The sequence below is a fragment of the Rattus rattus genome, chromosome 2 (assembly GCF_011064425.1).
Source record: "Rattus rattus isolate New Zealand chromosome 2, Rrattus_CSIRO_v1, whole genome shotgun sequence".
In the NCBI taxonomy this organism is placed as follows: Eukaryota; Metazoa; Chordata; class Mammalia; order Rodentia; family Muridae; genus Rattus; species Rattus rattus.
The window spans coordinates 51406174-51426859 of NC_046155.1; the positions used below are offsets into that span (position 1 = coordinate 51406174).

General features: G+C 39.2%; 1 pseudogene; it reads right to left on the bottom strand.

Moving 5' to 3' along the window:
• Positions 1 to 210: 210 nt before the first annotated feature.
• The window catches only part of LOC116893084, a 72435-nt pseudogene continuing 51959 nt past the window's right edge, over positions 211 to 20686 (bottom strand).

Here is a 20686-nt window from a genome sequence, read left to right on the forward strand (position 1 = left end):
AGTTGACTCTGATGGTCTCAGGGAGTCTGCATCCTTTCTGAATTCCCCAATCTTTCCTCCAACTCTCACATTTGTTTAGGTCAGTTGCTGGTGGTAGCCTCTCAGAGGACAATTATGCTAGGCACTGCTCTTTGAATCCAGGCTAACATATACAAAGAGCATGAGGTTCCCAGGCGGTTGAAGGAAGAAGGCAGACTATCCCTATTGATCCTATGAGGAAAACTCAGCACTTTGCCCCTCAAATTGACAGGGGTTGTTGCTGCATTCACTTATGTCTGTCGCACACAGGTTCCCTGTGTCTCCAGGCCAGCAGTGACTAATATAGCTGTCAACATTGACTTCATATGCTGTATCACTGTGACAAGGTTTTGACCAACAATAAGGCATCGAGGTCTCACAGTGTGTCCCTGTGAATCCACTACCTTTGTAGTCACAATAGTAGTTGTTTCCTCCATCCGCAAATAGACCTCCATGGAGACATGGCTGACTGGCACATTCATCAAAGTTGAGTTTCAGTGTTCTCCAAGGAATCCAGGTGCATAGTCACAGAAGGAAGCTCCAAAAGCATCCTGACACCATGACAACACAGCTGGGATTCACATTCAACAATTTCCAACTCACAGTTCATAACAGAATACTTTTGAGGACAGAAATACATGTCACTTCCTATGTCATTAAGGCATACTGCCTCATTCATGTGGGGATCAGAAACACTTTCATCCACTTCCAACTCACAATGCCTACCTTGATATCCATAGAAGCAGTAGTAGCCATTGACTCCGTCCTGTCACACAGCTGTATTGTGGGAAGGGCTGGATGCGCGCTCACTGTGATCTGCTTCACAAAACCTTCTAGGCTCTGTGCTCACGGTGCTCACGGTCTTTATGGCGGGTGCCTCCATGTTGGCAGGCGTTCCCTCCACAAGGATTAGTGAAAGTTTCACAGGTCAGCCCTCTGTACCCAAGACACTGGCACAGGAAGCCTCTTTCTCCTGGGGTATTCCCACAAGTGGCAATTTCTTAGCATGGATTGGAAAAGCAGGCATCTTTTAGATCCTCACAGTCTTTATCCAAATCATTGACTGTGTCTAAATAATTATCTCATGGAAAGCCTTTGTGCACAGAATTGTTTTGGCAAGAATTTAAGAGGCACCTGGTATAGTTTTTACTGCAAAATGAAGCCTCAATTTTATTATAAAATATACCTCAAGTCACTGTAGGACTAGGTAAACTCTCTCCTTTTACTGAGACCAGTCAGTACAGCCCAATTAGGGGAGCAAGATCCACAGACTGGCAAGAGAGTCAAGGTAAACCCCAAATCCCTGCTACAGTTGTTGGGGAACCAGCATCGAGGCCATGCTGTGCATCTGATACATATGCATGGGGCCTAGGTTCAGTCTCTGTATGCTATTTAATTAGTGGTTTAGTCTCTTGGAGCCCCCAAGAGTTAAGTGACACTGTTGGTCTTCTGTGGAGTCCCTATTCACTCTGTGTTCCTCAATCTTTCCCCCACCTCAAGACTTCATGAGCCCTGCCTAATGTTTAGCTGAGGGTTTTTGTATTCCTTTCAGTCAGCTATTGAGTAGAGCCTCCCAGAAGACAGTTATGCTACCCTCCTGCCTGCAAGCAAAGCCAAGTACCATTACTAGTCCTGGGATTGTTTCTTGTCCATGGAATGGATCTCAATTTATGCCAGTCATTGCTTGGCCATTCCTTCAGTCTCTGTGAGATCTTTGTCCCTGCACTTCTTGTAGGCAGCACAAGTTTTGAGTCAAAGGTTCTACAGTTGGGTTGGATTCCTTACCTTGACTGGGAGTCCTAACTTGCTACAGGAGATGGTCACTTCAGGATCCATATCACCCTCTGCTAGGAATCTCAACTAGAATTGCCCTTGTAGGCAGACTCCCTCGAGCTATACCATACCACAAGAGCACTGGCTCCTCTATGTGCATAGCAGTTTTATTCGTAATAACCAGAAACTACAAAGTACCCCTCAACCAAAGAATGAGTAAAGAAAATGTGGTTCATCTACTCAATGGAATACTACCTAGCTATTAAGCAGAAAGACATCATGAAATTTACAGGCAAATGTATGGAACTAGAAAATATCATTCTGAGTGAGGTAACACACACCCAAAATAAAATGCATGGTATGTACTCACTAATAAGTGGATATTAACCACAACATGCAGGACACGCATGGTATAATCCTAAACCCAAGGAAGCTTAGTAACAAGGAGGGCCCAAGGTAGGATGCATTAATGTCACTCAGATGGGAAAATAAAATTGTTATTGGAAGTGGGAGGAGGGAAGGAATTGGGAGGAAAAGGTAATAGGGATGGGGGAGGGGCATCAGATATAGGTAGAGCCAAGAAGAGAGGACCAGGAGAGAAAATAAATCAGACAGTAAAGGGAGCAGGGGTGAGCATCTCTAGGATGTATGAGTTTTAAGAGAAGTTGGGTTGGATTCCTTACCTTGACTGGGAGTATGAGTTTTAAGAGAAGTAAAGAGAGAGGATACAAGGATTGAAGGATAGAAGAATGGAAGGAAGGAGGAGGGAGGGAGGGAGGGAGGGAGAAAAGGAAGAAGGGAGGAGGGAGAAAGGAGGAAGGAAGGAAGATTCCAGCCTCTTAGATTGATTACCATTTCCTGTTTGCAATGCCTCCCTGAACCACTATTCTCTACAATGTGATTTGAAGCTTCTTGTGTTTAAAGTTGGATTTAATCACATTACACTTTATATCTGCATTGGCTTTTCATTTGTGCTTATCAATTAAATTGAGACATAAATGACATTTTGATTGTCACATCTGAGGCTGCAAGCATAGTATCAGTCACCACTGTTTAAGCTATTACATACTAAGCCATAACTCAATAGCTTATAGCAATTAGCATTTTTGTACTGTCCCAAATCTATGGATTAACTGAATGATTCTGCTGATCTGCACTATGCATGGCTGCTCTTGGCAGGACCTGTTTATCACCCTCCAGGCAAGCCTGTGCCTTTTCACACTGTGGTAGCAGGTTTTCCAGAGAGCTAGTGGGAGTGTGACAGGCCCCTTAATCCTTAGACCTGGCACTAGCAAAATGTCACCGTTACTCATTCTGATTTCCAATACAATTCAAAAGGCCAATCTAGATTGCAGGGGCAAGATATACTCTGTTTCCTGATTGAAGGAGCTTCAAATTCATATTTTAAAGCATTAGTCAAGTATGAATAAATTACTGGAACTGTTATAATAAACCTCACACAAGGGATTGCAAGTAATTTGGCTTATGCTCTTCTCCCTCTCCCTCTCCCTCTCTCTCTCCCTCTCCTTGCTTGCAAAGCTAATTTCGAAGTGACATGAAAGATGCAGTTCCTCATGCTAGTTGGTCCAAATACAACCCATTTCTGACCATCGAGTTCCCATGTGACCTTGTATTCAAGGAAAAATGAGGACATCTTTTGTATGGTGATTATAACCAATTTTGTGGTTAATCAACAAAAGGCAGTGAATGGTCCAAACCAGGCATAGAACATGTCTTAGGCTTTCAATTGCTGTGATGAAATAACATAACAAAAATCAATTTGGGAAGAAAAGGGGTTCATTGCACTCACCCTTTTAAATAACAGTTCCACCATCAAAAGAAGTCAGGACAGGAACTCGAGCAGAGCAGAAACTCAAATCCAGAAGTAGGAATTGATGCAGAAACCACGGAGGGATGTTACTTACTGCCTTGCTCATCACGGCTTGTTCAGCCTGCTTTCTTATAGAACTCAGGACTACAGGTCCAAGAATGGCAGCAGCCTGTAGACTATCCCCCATTGATCACTAAGGAAGAAAATGCCTTGCAATCTGATCTTTTAGAGAAATTTTCTTTATCAATTAATTTATTTATTCACTTTACATCCAAGTGCATCCTCTTCCACTGAGACCTAACTAAGCAGCCCAGGTAGAGGAAGGAGATTGAATGGCAGGAAACAGAGTCAAAGACAGCCCCCACTATAATTTTAGGGGACCTATAGGAAGACCAAGTTGCACATCTGCTACAAATATTTAGGAGTGCTAAGTCCAGCCCCTTCATATTCTTTGGTTGGTAGTTTAGTCTCTGTGAGGCCCCCATGTGCCCAGGTTACTAGACTCTGTAATTCTTCTTGTGGTGTCCTTGATCCCCTCTGACTGGCTTAATCTTTCCCCCACTCTTCCACAGGACTTCCTAACTTATGCTTGGTGTTTCAGTGTGGGTCTCTGCATCTATTTCCAAGAGCAGCTCAAGGTTGCCTCTCAGGAGACAGTTTTGCTAGGCTCCCGTGTGTAAGCATATCAGAGTATCATTGATAGTTTCATGGGATGGCTCTCTCCCATGGGATGGAAAAGTACAGGATAACCACAGAAACTAATACGGAGGGCCAAGTGAGGATGTGTGAATCTCACTCAGGAGTGGAAATAAAATAGATATAGGAGGTAGATGGATAGAAAGAAGGAACTGGGTGGAAGAGTGGGTGAGGAGGGGTGTGGTGTTGAGGATCCGGTGTGGGGAGAGGGAGACTAAAAAGGCCTGGAGTGAGAATGGAAATCAGTGGGGACACCTCTGGGACAAGCCAGGTTCCTGGAATGGGGGAGGATCCTGGGAGTCTATTGGGCTGATTCTAGCTGAGACTCCCAGCAGCTGAGGATATAGCTACTGCAATGGCCACATCAAGTCACCCACAAAACCTTTGACCCAAAATTTACCCTACAAGATACACAGGGATAAAGATAAGTAGAGAATTGATGGCATGGTTAACAGATGACTGGCCCCGCTAGAGACAGATTCCGGGTGGAGATACTTACATAATGCAGTTCCTCCAGCTCAGATGATTTTACCTTGTGTCGAGTTGATATACAGCTATCTGGTATAGAACATAATATCAATCTCATGATCACAGTCTCTCAGGAAAGATCAAGGCTGAGACATCTATTGACTTTCCTGAAATGAGCCTTCAAACAATGTGACCAAAATTAGGGGTAGCAGCCTATGTCCCAACAGGCCAGGTTAAGCCAATTAAAAGAACCAGAGTGAGAATAAAAATCAGAATAGAGAGATTCTTCAAAATTGTGACATTTGGAAGAGGGATAGAGCCAGTACCCCTCCTCCAGTTTCTCTTCGACTCTGAGATGACAGTAAGGTATAAACAGAAGCAGTTTAGACAAGGTATGGTCCTGATAATCATTGACCCATTCTTGTCTGGACTTGAGTCTCATTTGTTGGGAGCATGAAGCTCCTCAAGCCCACAGATCACAAGTTAACCAGGAATGTTAAGCACACAGGACTGTCCTTTCAAAAGGAAGGACATATGACCTGTTTTTCCATCCAGAATTCTGGGAATTGGGGTGATTAATTGTTGCTGATCTTGTGTTATCTGTTGGGCCAGGCCATATCAAGCTTCCACAACCAGGACTGAAGATGGCTAGTAGTCTAAATGAGCCTTGTATTTTCTTGCATCCAGGGGATCCCCCTCCCTTAGCCAAGACTAATAGTTGTTGATAACCAAAGAGCCTCTATGATATCTGTATGACTATGCAAGATCCTCCCTAAGTCCTTAATATATGTAATATATGTAGCCTCTCTCTATATCCCATCTTCATGGAGGAAATGCATGCACATTGAGATGAGTTTTTAATGTAATTATGTCTCCTTGTTTACTCAGGATGGTATTACAGTGGAAAACATTTTTCTAAATTGTACTGTGATTAAATATGCTGGCAGTAAACTGTACTATGCCAGACTCTCTAGAAGTCTGATGCAACACGTAGTCAGGAGGAACTGAGTTTCTATTCTTACCTCTTCACTGCTTTATTTCCCTGCCGACCTGAATGAATGCAAGGACCCCATCACTCATCCTATATGGTGGTCTGACAACTTGAAAGTCTCTAAGCTACCACAGCCTCTGTCTTGTGCTTTCTCTGCTTCCGGCATTAGATTTCCTGGAAATTCCTGTTTCATTGGGATTCCTTGTTTAAATAATGTAATAGTCAAGTTGAGAGAATCAGATCTCACTTAGGAATGTCTTCATTTCTACCAGGGGCAGTAATAACAATATTCTGCACACGGTCAAGCCTTCTTTATTTTACTGATTCAATGATTCCTGAATATGCAATTTTAATTGTGGGGTCCTTATATAAATATGCTGTCTTCAAAATTTTAAGCACGTAAAACCTTCCAAGGTAGGTAACACTTACAAGAAATTGCTTCAAAATACTTGCAGAACAGAGGGAAAAAGCAAAGTTCACAGGCATCCATGCCTCCAGTCATCAGTGCTAGAGTAGATCGTGGGACTCTTTCTGTACTTTATAAAGTGAACCTGACTTAGAGAAATATGGTTGTGACTTCTGACAATAAACACATTTTTTTTCTTTTGGTCCAAAAGCAGAGTTTAAGGACAGAAATTAAGATTTTTGGATCTTATGAAATAAATCTACACACTCTGCCAGAATGTGTGAGTCCTGGACTACGTGACCTTTAACACATGCTCAAGGTGATTCTGGCACTCAGGGAAATCGAAAGGCCACTGCATTAGATAAATTAACTTGTAGTTGAGGACCTGAATAGTCAATAAAATTGAGTTCAAGTCTTCTTTCCTACTTAATATGTATGTGTATACATGTATCCATACACATATGTATATAAATATATACATACGTATACACATACACATAGACATACATATACATCACATATCACATGTACATATACATATATACATCACATACATATGAGTACACACACACCTATACATATATGTTAAGCAGACAGAAATTTAAAGTGCCATTCAGAAGGAGAGATTTGACTGACTTAAACAAACAAACAAACAAACAAAAAAATCCACTAAGTTACAGTTAGTAAGAAAGCACGTCCAGCAACCTCTGTAAATGGTGGAAACACAGGAAACTGAGAGAGATGTTCCATTGCTCAAATCCTGGCCTGTCTAGGTAGCCTGAAACAAACAACCCACTGGATTCTTTCTGTTATTTACCTGCTCTCCTGTGTGAGACAGGGCTCTTACTAAGATCCTTAATTCAGTTTCAGGAACAAAATGAGACTAATATATGTAAAGTGTTTGGTGCATATGCTAATTTATGTAAAGCAGCCAGCACTTAGTAAATAAATGCAAAGAAAGATTAGGCATATCTTCCCTCAGCTTTATTCCTTTCCCCTTACTCACACATATCCCTGTTACCTTGCAGATAGAGCACAGTATTTACTTAGACAGCCTTGTGAAACAGAGGCTCTGATCTCCACAGGAGGGCTACAAAGAGAAGCGTTGTCCTCTGCTGCTTCACTCTCCTCTTGGCCCAGCATGATGCTGAAAAGGAACATTCAATTTATCTTTAGGATGATACAAATCTATCAGGCTTATGTTTCATTTCCATCTCTTAGAAGCAGCATGTAATCCCGTTCCCTTTTCAGCACCACACTTCTTAGTCTTTAAAATGCATGTATTAAGAATGAGCATTTACTAAGAATATGTTAGGCAGCCTCCTCTTCCTCTAAGCAGAATTTTGGACCTCTAGGTGGGTTGTAAGATATTAGAGTCCTCCCTCCCACCCTCTTTTCCATTTCCCCAGTTTAACCACAGACAACTGAATACATCACCTGGCTCTATGTTTCAGGCTAATTTGGGCTAATTATGTTCTTTTATTTTGAAAACCTTTCTTACCTCTAATAATAGGTTTGTAAAATTTGAAATAGGTTTGAAAATTTGAATTTCATCACACGTCCATTACTCTCAAATGTTCTGAAATTCTAGGTAAACAAATTTCAACAGTAGTACGCTTTTATATTTAAATCAAAAGAAAAATTAGATGCATTTTAAAAACAAATCAGTAATTACAGTGAATTTTGGTAGGGAAGCTAAAAATTCAAGACTGACTGTTAGCATTTTGTCTAGGCTCCACAAAACAGTTACCTGGCAGCAGCCAGGTATGTCTGACTCACTGAAAAAGGAGATGCCTTCTTACTTCTTACTCTCACTCTCTCCCCTTGCCCCTTCCCCCTTTCTCCCCATTCCCTTCCTTCCTCTCTCTCCACGTGTTCATGGCTGCCTCTATGTCTCTCTCAGTCTCTCTCAGTCTCTCTCTCTCTCTCTCTCTCTCTCTCTCTCTCTCTCTCTCTGTCTCTATAACCCTCTCAACTCCCCTCCCCATGCTTTAAATGAACTCTATTCTATACTATATAGAATATACTACATAGAAAATGTATATAGCTGGTCCCTCAGGTCCCCACTGCACATCCACCAAACATATTTCCTCCAACACTGACAAAATGAAACAATTAATTAAAAAAAAAATAGAGAGAAGAAGCTGGAGAGACAGTGCAGTGGTTAAGAGCACTTGATTCTGTTCCCAACACTCACATAATTGCTCCCAAGCACCCACACCTCCATTGCTAGGGGATCCTATGCCCTCTTCCTGATATCCTCATGCACCAGCCTCGCACATGACTTACATAAAACAGGCAAGCATTGCACTCACACCCACAAAATTACATATTTTTTTAAAAATAAAGGAAATGGAAGTCTCATGAATTGATGATCAAAAGCAAAAAATAGCAGCAATCACTTTTCAAAGCATTTATAGAGTTTCTTGAAAAGTTGAATGTGCACATTTTTATTTTATGACATAATTCAGCTCTTCAAAACACTATACCATTCAACTAACAATACCAATTTTGTCCACAGGGAGATGTGCCCATAAGTGGTAATAAAAATTTATTTATGGTGGCTTCAAATTGGAAATAACCAAGATATATGCCAGCATAGTTAAACAAACCAGTCATGGTATAAAAAAGTTATATCAGCAATAAAAAGAATCTAAGCATTGTCGCATGAAATGACGTAAACAAACCTTAGAATATTATACTAAGGACAAACCTGGACAGGAAAGCCTTTTCCATTGATATGAACTAGAATAGTGTTTAAAACTTGACAAGGAGAAAGTGACTAAGTAAACTCTTTCCGCACTGTGTTTGTTTGGCTTTTGTTTGTTTCCTTCTTGGAACAGTAGGGACATATTCAAATATATTTGCCAAAATTCATAACAAGTACTCATTTGAAAACTGGTCGATTTGTTGTACCTAAATTGAACATTCCATGAACTGACTTCACAATGTGGTTAAATTATTTTTATCATTAAAAAAATGGCTTAATTTGTCTCTCCAATCAAGTATATGAGTTCTACACATAGACCTATTTTATGGCAATCAAACTGTTCTGAAGGACCCACATCCTAACTTTCAGCTCAATGCAGATGTAGATATCGTCTCTCATGTCCTCTCACTATACCATACTATAGACACCATAAAGAAGGAAGAACATATCTTCATAACCTGATGTTTTAAAATATTTAAAATTCATTTAACTTGTCCACTAGGGAAAATTTGAGTATGCTGCAATGGCTATAATACTTCCCTTTGGAGAATTTGATATAACTGTAATTAATTACATTTTAAAGAGACATCAAGAAAACTTCCCTTGAATGCATTTTATTTTCTATCAAATTCAAACACTGCAGTATACTGACATTTTCTTACATTATATTGCTAACATGTTATGTGTTTTGTGAAAGTGTAAAATATTTTTAGTAACGAGATGAAGTTCACAGAGCAGGAGAAGAACAACAGGAGGGATTTCAAAAAACATTTTTAAATATTTGTAGACTCTTGGGATAGCTGTGATAAATGAAACATTTCTACATATCTAGACAGCAGGAATATTGAGAGAGTGCCAGCACTATCTTCCCTGACACCCATGCATGTGCACCTTTAGGGAGCCATGTCTTCTAAACTTTAGGGAGATCAGCTTGTCTCTTTTATTTTTTTAAATGGGATTTTTTTTATTTATTTACATTTTAAATAAAATGTTATCTCTTTTCTGGAAAACTTTCATCCATCCATAAGACCCCCTCCCATTCCCCCTCCCACTTCTTCTATGAGGGTCTTCCCATACCTATCTGCCCACCCCTTTCCTGCTTCCCCGCTCTGACATTACCCTATACTGGGGGATCAAGCCTTGGCAGGACCAAGGGCTTCTTCTCCCATTGGTGCCCAACAAGGCCATCCTCTGCTACGTATACAGCTGGAGCCATGGGTCTGTCCATGTGTACTCTTTGGATGGTGGTTTAGTCCCTGGGAACTCTGGTTGGTTGGTATTGTTGTTCTTATGAGGTTGCAAACCCCTTCAGCTTCTTCAATCCTTTCTCTAACTCCACCAATGGGGACCCCGTTATCAGTTCAGTTGTTGGCTGTGAGCCTCTGCCTCTGTGTTTGTAATGTCTGGCAAAGCCTCTCAGGAGACAGCTTTATAAGGCTTCTGTCAGCATGTACTACTTGGCCTCAGCAATATTGTCTGGATTTGGTGGCTGTATGAATATGGGCTGGATCCCCAGGTGAAGAGGTCTCTGAATGGCCATTACTTCAGTCTCTGTTCCGAACTTTGTCTGTATATCTCCTCCTATGAATATGTTTGTTCCCCCTTCTAAGAATGACTGAAGCATACATATTTTGGTGATCCTTCTTCTTGAACTTTATGTGGTCTATGGATTGGATCTTGGGAAATCTGAGCTTTTGGGCTAATATCCACTTATCAGTGAGTGCATATCATGTGTGTTCTTTTGTGTTTGGGTTTCCTCACTCAGGATGGTATTTTCTAGTTCCATCCATTTGCCTCTTAATCTCATGAAGTCATCGTTTTTCAGCTTATAGGTAAATACTCAACTGTGCGTAATTAGATGTGAAGATCAGAGATTTTATTTTATCACGCCAGTACTCTTGAAGAAAGTTTTGTCTTGCTTTCATTTATTGTTTTCTTGTTTTGTTTCCAGGTACTTTTCTTAAGAGGAATCCTGCAGGCATTGTGCAAGCATCAAAGCATCAGGATGGGCAGGAATACAATCCATGTAAGACAAGAAGGAAACCAGGTTCAACATGATAGAGTTATCCAGTTCAAACTTCTGGAGTTTGACACCAGGCACTTTATTTTAGGTGTATTTAAGCACAGTATAATTTTTGAAAAAATTCCCTGGTATGTTAGTTCAATCATATATACACACTAAAGCTTAAGGAGAAACTATATCAAAACTCTTTTGTAAAGTACATGTGACTTCTACCATGAAGATGGGTTCTGCTGCTTAAAGACCTAACATCTGGTGTGTTTTCTGACCAGTGTAGGGTTAGCAGGCTATACAGTATGTGTGACATCTCCTCTGTTTATTGGCTGATAAACAGAGCTAATGATAAAGGTCTAGGAAGGGAGAGTCTGGGATATACATTCTGGGGAATGTGGGTGAGGACCGGCTGCACAGATAGCAAAGGTCTGGTAATAACTAACATCCACTGACAGTCTTACAGGTGGAAAACAGTTATTCATTTCCTCCTTTAATGAGACAACTCTTTGTGATTAGCATTCCTGATTTCTCCAATGCTACCAACGCTATATGTGATCTCTCATGACTTCTACAGCATTATATTAAACTGAAGTATGCGGACTAAACAAAAATGAAATTCAAAATATGCAAGATAATAATTATACACATCTGAACTCTGACTAATAAAGATTCTGGTACTTGGTAATGAAATGGAAACTTTGTGATTTAACTCTCAGCAGGAAAACAAAAGCTTGAATATGTAATTTTGAGAATTTAGGTGGACCTACTTAGAAAAAAAATACTGATATTCCCATTATACTAGTCTCTGTGTTAATTTTCAAAGGTCAGTTTTAAACACTATGCAAGTGACAAGACAAGAAATACATTCACACCTTAATGTTGGGCTCTACAAGGATTAACATACACCTTATAGTATTAGAAACATTTACAAGTTACTAAACCATTTTCTGTAGCCTAGAAAGAAGGTTCCTTGGCTAAGAGTACTCTCAAATGAAGAAATCTGAGTTTGTACTCCAGAACGTACCTAATAAGCTGGACATGGTAAAGTGTGCTCCTGGAGGCCCAGTGTTATTGGGAGATGAAGGTAGGGGAATATTATTTATTTGCTTGCCAGCAGTCACACTTTATACTCATATCCTCCTCTGGCCTACACATGTATTCAGGCATGTACATTTACACATGTAAACATTCGTACACACCTACATTCATACACACCCACATTCATACACACCCACATTCATACACACCACATTCATACACACCCACATTCATGCATATCACATTCATACACACCCACATTCATAAACACTCCCTTTCATAAACACTCCCTTTCATACACACCCACACTCATATACACCTACATTCATACATACCACATTCATGCACACCCACATTCATACACACCTGCATTCATACACACCACATTCATACACACCCACATTCATACACACCACATTCATACACACCCACATTCATGCATATCACATTCATACACACCCACATTCATACATACCCACATACATAAACACTCTCTTTCATATGCACCACACTCATATACACCTACATTCATACACACCACATTCATGCACACCCACATTCATACACACCCACATTCATACACAGACACAAATTTTCCAACATGCAGATAAGATTCTACATTTCTATGTGATTTAGTGCATCTGGCTTCATTTTGCATCCATTTGGACTTGAGTTTTGTGCAGGGTGATAACCATGGATCTATTTTCATTCTTCGACAAGCAGACATCCAGTTAGACCAGCGACATCTGTTGAAGATGCTTTCTTTTTTCCATTGTGTGATTTTGTCTCCTAGGTCAAAAATTAAGTGTCTCTAGATGTTGAAGTTTATTTCAGGGTCTTCAATTCGATTCCATTGATCAACCCATCTGTTTCTAGAGCAATGCCATGCAGTTTTTATTGCTACTGCTCTGTAGTGCAGCCTGAGATCAGGGATGGTGATGCCTCCACAAGTTCTTTTATTGTTCAGGATTGTTTTAGCTATCCTGCGTCTTTTCTCTTTCCCTATGAAGTTGAGAATTGATCTTTCAAGGACTGTACAGGATTATGTTGGAATTTTGATGGGAATTACATTTCATCTGCAGATTTCTTTTGGTAAAATGGCCTATTTCACTATGTCAATCCTACTGATCCACAGCATGGGAGATCATTCTATCTTCTAATACCTTCTTCAGTTTCTTTCTTTAGAAACTCGAAGTTCTTGACATACAGGCCTTTCACTTACTTTGTTACAGTACTACCAAGATATTTATATTATTTGTAGTATTATAAAGAGTGTTGTTTCCCTAATTTCTTTCTCAGCCCATTTAACATTTGAATAAAGGAGGGCTACTGATTTTTTTAGTTAAATTTTTATCCAGTCACTTTGCTGAAGGTGTTTATCAGCTGTAGGACTTCTCTGGCAGAGTTTTTGTCATTCCTAATGTATACTATCATGTCATCTGAGAGTAGTGATACTTTGACTTCTTCCTTTCTGATTTGTTATCTCATTGAACTCCTTTAGCTGTCTTATTAGTCTAGCTAGAACTTCAAATACTATATTGAATAGATGGGGAAATAAGGGGTAGCTTTTTCTTGTTCCTGACTTTAGTGAGATTGCTTTAAATTTCTCTCTACTTAATTTAATGTTGGAGCAGGGTGTTCCAAAAAAAATGTTGGATCAGGTATGGGGAGGTGAGGCAGGAGAGGGCTGGGTGTGAGAATGGAAGTCAGTGAGGGGGCATTGCTAGAATTATTTGGAATCTTGGGACTGAACAGGATACTTTGATCATATGGGGGTGAGCCTAGCTGAGATTCCTACCTGAAGGGGTACAGAGAGACTGAAGTGGCCACCTCTTGGAGCCAGGCAGGACTTTCAGATAAAGAAGAGGCACATCAATCCACTTACAAAACCTTCAACCCAAAATTTGCCTTGCCTACAAGATGGGCAGGAATAAAGATGCAACAGAGACTGAGGAAACAGCCAAACAATGATTAGCCCCACTTGAGATGTATACCATATGAGAAAGCCAACACCTGACAATATTAATGATACTCTGCTATTCTTGTAGACAGGAACCTAGCATGACTGTCTCTTGAGAAGTTTCATGAAGCAGCAGATGAAGTCAGGTGCAGAGATCCACAGTCAAACATCCGATAGAGTTCAGAGAGTCTTCTGGAAGCAGAAGAGTGGGGGATATGATTGAGGAAGCCAGAATGGTTAAGGACACAAGAAGACCTACAGAGTCAATTAACATAGGCTCATAAGGGCTCACATAGACTTGGCCATCAACCAGGGAGCAATCAGTGTCTGAACTCAGTCCCCTACATATTTCTAGCAAATGTGCAGCTTGCTCTTCATGTGGGACCCGTAACAAGTCATCAGGGGCTGTCTTGGGTATCTGTTCCCAACCATTAGATTCCCTCTCTCTACCTGAACTACTTTGTTGGGCCTCATTGGGAGAGGGTGTGCCTAGTCCTGCTGGATTAGATGACCCCAGGAGGGGTGGTACCCAAGGGGGTTTCCTCTTCTCTGAGAAGAGGGAGAGGTGGCAATAGGCAGAGGAATTTGTAAGGGCAGAACTGGGAGAAGAGCAGGTGATAGGGGCTGTGATCAAGATGTAAAGTGAGTAAAAGTATTTTTTAAAAAAGATTTTGGGAGTTGGGGATTTAGCTCAGTGGTAGAGCACTTGCCTAGCAAGCACAAGGCCCTGAGTTTGGTCCTCAGCTCTGGAAAAACAAAGACTTTAAATTTAAAAAATTTTATTAACTCTACTCGGAAAATAGGAGGAGAATAAAAAAATGGAGAGGAGATAGGATATGGGTTACAGTTAAAAAAACAATCATACACGAAATATGTATTCTAAGCCGAAGAACTTTTATTGTTTTTCCTTTTTGTTTTTGGTGTTCCTTTTAGTTTGAATTTACTTTTGTTTTGTTTTGTTTTTGTTTTTGTTTGTTTTAAAGACAGGGTTTTCCTGTGTAGCTCTGGCTGTCCTGCACCTTTCACTATAGGCCAGGCTGAACTCAAACTCACAGACATATGCCTACCTCTGCCCCCTGAGTGCTGTGCCACCATCTGGTATCTAATGAACATTTTAAAGATATAAATGTATTCTTTGGGGAACTTTGAAATTGTCAAAGACCTCACTTCATTTTGCTGTAAATACTTTAATACACATTATATAATTCAACTTTTCATTATTTTTTAAAAGAGACTTCATGGAGTTTATTATTTTAGAGCTTCATACCAATTAATTAAATGACAGTCTATTGTTGAATGAAATGAGTTCCCAAAGTTCCCTTTTTATTTATTCTTTTAAGTTGCTATAAAAGTTATTGAATTAGCTGTCTAGCCTAAGGCAAACCTTGCAGGCAAGACCAGACAGCAGGTCCCTGGACAGGCTCATAGGGAAACTATCACAGGAAACCTGGCAGCATATCTCCAGAGAAAGGGAACATGACAGAACATGTTCATCTTACCCTTAATTATACTTGAATATCTCTTGTATATATAGAATATTTATTTCAAAGTATTCTTGAAAAGACAGAGATAAGTGATAGGGGTTTGGAATGTGTCTAGATTGCCCTTTATCTTAACTGTTGAAAGAAATGAAGGATGCTTCAATAGAGGAATGGGTTATTGGACTATGTTGGCGGCAATTTAACATACTCAGTTCTGGTCTAGTTTTGTCTCTCAAGCAAGTAACAGATGAATGGTAAACAGATTTGGGTTAAAAAAATTAATAGTATCACAGTGAAGATGAAAATACTAAAGAGCACAGCCTAGACACAGGACGAATAGAGAATGTAGAGAATTTGGTCTTATGTACTCCTATCTCACAGCATGACTCTTCTAAAATGAAAACCAAAATCACCCAAAGATATATAACAAAATTATATTTTACAAAGACAAACATGGAGATCAGTAATTTGTAGCACGGGGCTAGTCAGTCGTGAAATAAAGCACAAAACAGAACTCTGAAAATCCTGCTTTTCTTTTGGCTTCTTATAAGAGAAAAGAGTGCAATCAGACCAAAGTTAATGTTTGCTATGTTCTTTTGTTCTATTCTGTTTTGGTTTTGTTTATGTTCATTTTGGTCTTCTTTTTCCCTGTAATTAATGGAATAAATGTTAAAATGGCCTGCCTTTCCAGGCTATCTATGTTACTACTTTTTTCTTTTTAAATGAAAATATATTTTCACCTTGAAGATGACACAAAACTAGCAGCTTATCAAATCCACTTCACAGACATCAGTGTCCTGACCAACAGTTAAGCCTTTTAGCAATTGGGAGTACCATAACAAATGCTATTCCAAGAAAGGAATCTGTGGGAGATAAAAAGTCATCTGTTTTTAGCGGGAAAGAATTTAAGGACATGGAGGCTCTCAAAAAGTCCTCTTAAATCTGTGTTGAGAAAACAATGTTACAGTCTTAATCTAGGCCATGCGTGATCATGAAGACTTGACTTATGCAGAAGGATAAAGTAGTTAGTTGCTTGATGCCATATCAATTAATGTATAGCACAGCAATTAGAAAGTAATTATAAGCAAATCTAACAATAGCCTTTACAGACAAACGGCAGATGAAGAAAATAAAATTCATAATTCACTAATGACAATTTTGCTTGCAGAATGATTAATTTAAAAATGTGAAAATGATAGGATTTTAGGAAATCCCTACTCCGTTACCCCACACAGCAGGAAGAAGGATAAGTTCCTGGTGTATGAACATCAAGTAGATAGTTTTCTCTCCTTGATGAAAAGTGAAAAATAGGTAAACAAAGACATTAAAATCATACCTGTCATTTCTTTGATAGTTTTGGCATGTTGCTTGGTCTGAGCCTGAATAATGAGGGTTTTGTAGGCACGAAAACGACAGAATACTAGAGTAATACATCAAAAACTGATGGATAAGAGATGTCAAGCAGAGAGCTAACAAGTAGGTAAATTAGAGGCAGCTCAGCTGGGACATACATAGAGAGAGACCTAGGATTTTAGAGGTAAACACTTTTCACCAGGTGCCATAGTTTGATTTCTTTAGCTGTGGTGAAAATCCATGACTAGAAGAAACTTGAGGAGGAAATGGTTTTCTTCAGTTTACAGTTCATAAGCTATCCTGAAGAGGTCAGGATGGGAACTCAAGACAAAACCCTGAGTCAGAGAATGGCTAAGATCAATAAAACAAATGACAACTCACACTAGTGAGAAGGTGGAATAAGAGGAACACTCACCCATTGCTGATGGGACTGCAAACTGTTCCAGCCATGTAAAGGTCAATGTGATACTTCTTTACAAAAACGAAAACAGAACTACTTCAAAAGTGAGCTTTACCGCACTTGATGGTTCTTTACAAAAATGGAAACAGAACTATTTTGAAAATGAGCTTTACCACACTTGAGCATATACTCAAAGCATGCTTCATCCTTTTACAGAGACAACTGGTCAACATTTTTTGATGTTAAACCATTCATTCATAATGTCCTGAAAACCCAGAGACAACCTAGATGTCCCTCAAAAGATAGGTGGATAAAGAAAATGTGGTATATTTGTACAACAAAATATTATTAATGTGTTAAAAAATTAAATCATGAATGTGTAGGTAAATGGATATAACTAGAAAAAGTCATCCTGAGTTAGGTAATCCATAAAGACAAACATAGAATTATTTGCATATATGTGAATATTAGTTGTTAATTCGATGATAACCAAGCTACAATCCATAGACCCTCAGAGGTTAGATATGGATTAGAGAAATGGGTGGGGGCGTCATAAATCTCCTTAGGTTTCCACTCATTCATCCATTCATACACTCATTTTTAAAAATAAAACAAAATAAAATATAATAAGATAAAAATAAAAACTATCACATCAAAGTTGACAAGACAAACCAACAAAAGTAAAAGAACCCAAGTGAAGACAAAAGAATCAGAGACCCACCCGTTCCCTACTCAGGTGTGCCTACTGTCTTGATCTTCCAGCTTAAGTTCAGCTACCATTTTATAACGCCCAGGACCACTTGCCCAGGGCTGATAGTGGGCTTGGCTCTCACACATCAATCCTAATGGAATGACCTGCTTAAAAGCTAATAAAATGAAGACATTTTCTCAATTGAGGTTTTCTCCTAGATAGATTTGTGGCAAGTTAACTGACCAAAGCAAGTTAACTTAACCAGCCCATCATGCACTCTACCACTTCCTATACATAGCACATATACAGCACATAAATATATGTGTGTATCTATACTCCCAAGGAGTATGACACAGGAAGTGATGTGGTCCTCATGTCAGAGAGGGAAAATTAAGGCTCACAGAGGGTAGGTATTGGGACAGACCATAGATGCAAAAAGTGGTACGCTTAATATTTTAATTATGGTTCCCTGATATTTTCTCACTGTCCTCTGCTTCTTTCCTTCCACATCTGTTAATCATATAACTGTGAAAAGTTCTATACCCTGTGAGGTCATCAGAGAGGACTGCCTATACTTTTAAGTATTGCACATGGCTTCAATGCAGAGACAAAGTAATGGCTCCTTCGCCCACAGTACCTAGGTAGATTAAGCCATGGAGAAACAGGGTGATGGTGAGGTGTGTCAACATTCTGTCTTAAGATGGAAGTATGATGGTGGAATAGGTTATGGAGAGGCAAAATGAATTATCAAAAGTAAGGTGTCTTTGCTGGGTTTCTTGAATCAACTTTACCACTACACAGAACTATAGCTGTCCTCCACCCTAGAGCTTAACATCTGACCCTGTCTTAAATTATAATGATAAAACTATAAACAATACTAATAACTTTCTCCATCAGAGCTCCATATGCTCACCAGTGTTGCTGATCTAATGTTCACATAGGGTAGTCTTTATATTTCTCCTTTTTGTGCTTTTTGTGTTGTGTTCAAACACCACACTTATTCACCTTTGTACATTATATTCGAGAGAAATATAAAATTCACAACAAGCATCAAAACAATGATTTTTCAGCCTAGTTTTTTTTATATGATCTCAAAACCATGACCTGATCATTCAACCTTAACATTCACACAAAAATAGTAGCAGGCATCTAAATCTATTCTTTATTAAAGATTCAAAACAGCAGCATATAACATGAAAAGAAGCTGTAGCAAGGAAGCAGTTCATAGCACAAGAAGGTAAAGAACGAGACATTAAAATGTCAGTGGTAGCATACAACAGGCCCTGTGATTGAGTCCCAGCATGTAAAAATGATGCAATAACAACTTGAATTTGTGGCAGTGTGCACTTGGGTCCACCTGATTTTCTTCCACAGTGATGTCATTTCTCCTACCCAATATGAACATGCAAAGAGAAAGTGGAGCTCAGGAACACTCTCCTTAGAATCAAAGTGAAGCTGGAGCACATAGGGAAGATCAGAAAAATAGATATACCACAGAAATTCAACAATGAATTGTGTTTATTTCTCCCAGGTGACTATAGATTCATAAACGTGATCAGCTTGAGAGAGAAGACATGCTGTGATGGGACTCAAGATATTTTGAATTCTTTCAGGGAGATGTCAGAAGCAAGAGATGGCAGATACTTTGACAAGTTAATATCATTTTTAAAAGCCACAGGAGCTGGTTAATAAACTCTTAACAGCAAAATTCCACAAATTTGCTTGGAAAGAATGTCACCAGGGAAGCAAAACGCTAGGACATAAAGCATTTATTGAGCAATTTCATCAACTCTAGACCAAACCGTTATAAAACTTATGAAGACAAGGTTACTGTCTATTGTCCTTGAAAATGGCTGGGGTGGATATACAGGGATGGCTTAGGGGTTATGAGAACCTTGTGTTCTTCAACAGGGTCTCAGTTCAACCGCCAGCATCCAGAGCCTATGTAGTATTCTATCCTTCATAAACAACTGTATACATACGGCACATGTGTGCCTGAATACACACATATACAAAATCAACTTTTAGAAATGCCTAAATGCTTACTCATCTAAGGCTTTTAAAAATCATTTTATGAAATGTCAATGTTTTCTCCCCAAACTATTAATAATATAAGGTTTCAAATTTTTGATTTCAATATTCTTTTGTTCTTGGCTCATGAGTATTATATCATTCCCTTAAAATGAAAGACACTATAGAGGCTACAGAGATGACTCACATCTTGAGAGAACTGGGTGCTCTTGCAGAGGATCCTGACTTAATTCCTAGAACAAAATGGCAGCCTCCAATAACTCCAGTTCAAAGAGAATCAGATGCCTGTTTCAGACTTCTGTGAATTCCAGACATTCACAGACGAACATGAAAGCAAAACATCCACATACATAAAGTACAAATTGAAAAAAAAGAACTTTAAAGGACACTGCAGATCACAGAATCCTGTCATCAACCTAAATGTAGTCAAGCCTGAATCCCTACAGCTGGTAATGGCAGGACCAAATTCCCATGAAGGGCTAACTATAACACAGAGAATTCCCAAAAGGTAAGACGGAAACTTTGGAAGAACTCTGAAGTCCATATCCAATCTTTTCTGTTCCACCTTTATTAGAGTTTTAATCAAGAACATGGAAGGGCTCTTTCCATACCAGAGAAGAAGCTGGAATTGACTGTCATGCTAACTCCTGCTCAAATTAAACGTGAGTCCTTTCATTATTCATTGCAATGTCTATTTTATTTGGTCCCAGGATTTTATATTATTTTACTTTTGGCAGTGCCTACAATCTAATATCCAATCATGTGTCTATACCAAATTTTAATATTAAAAATTGAGTCAGCCCTTTCAGGATAATGACTCTTTTA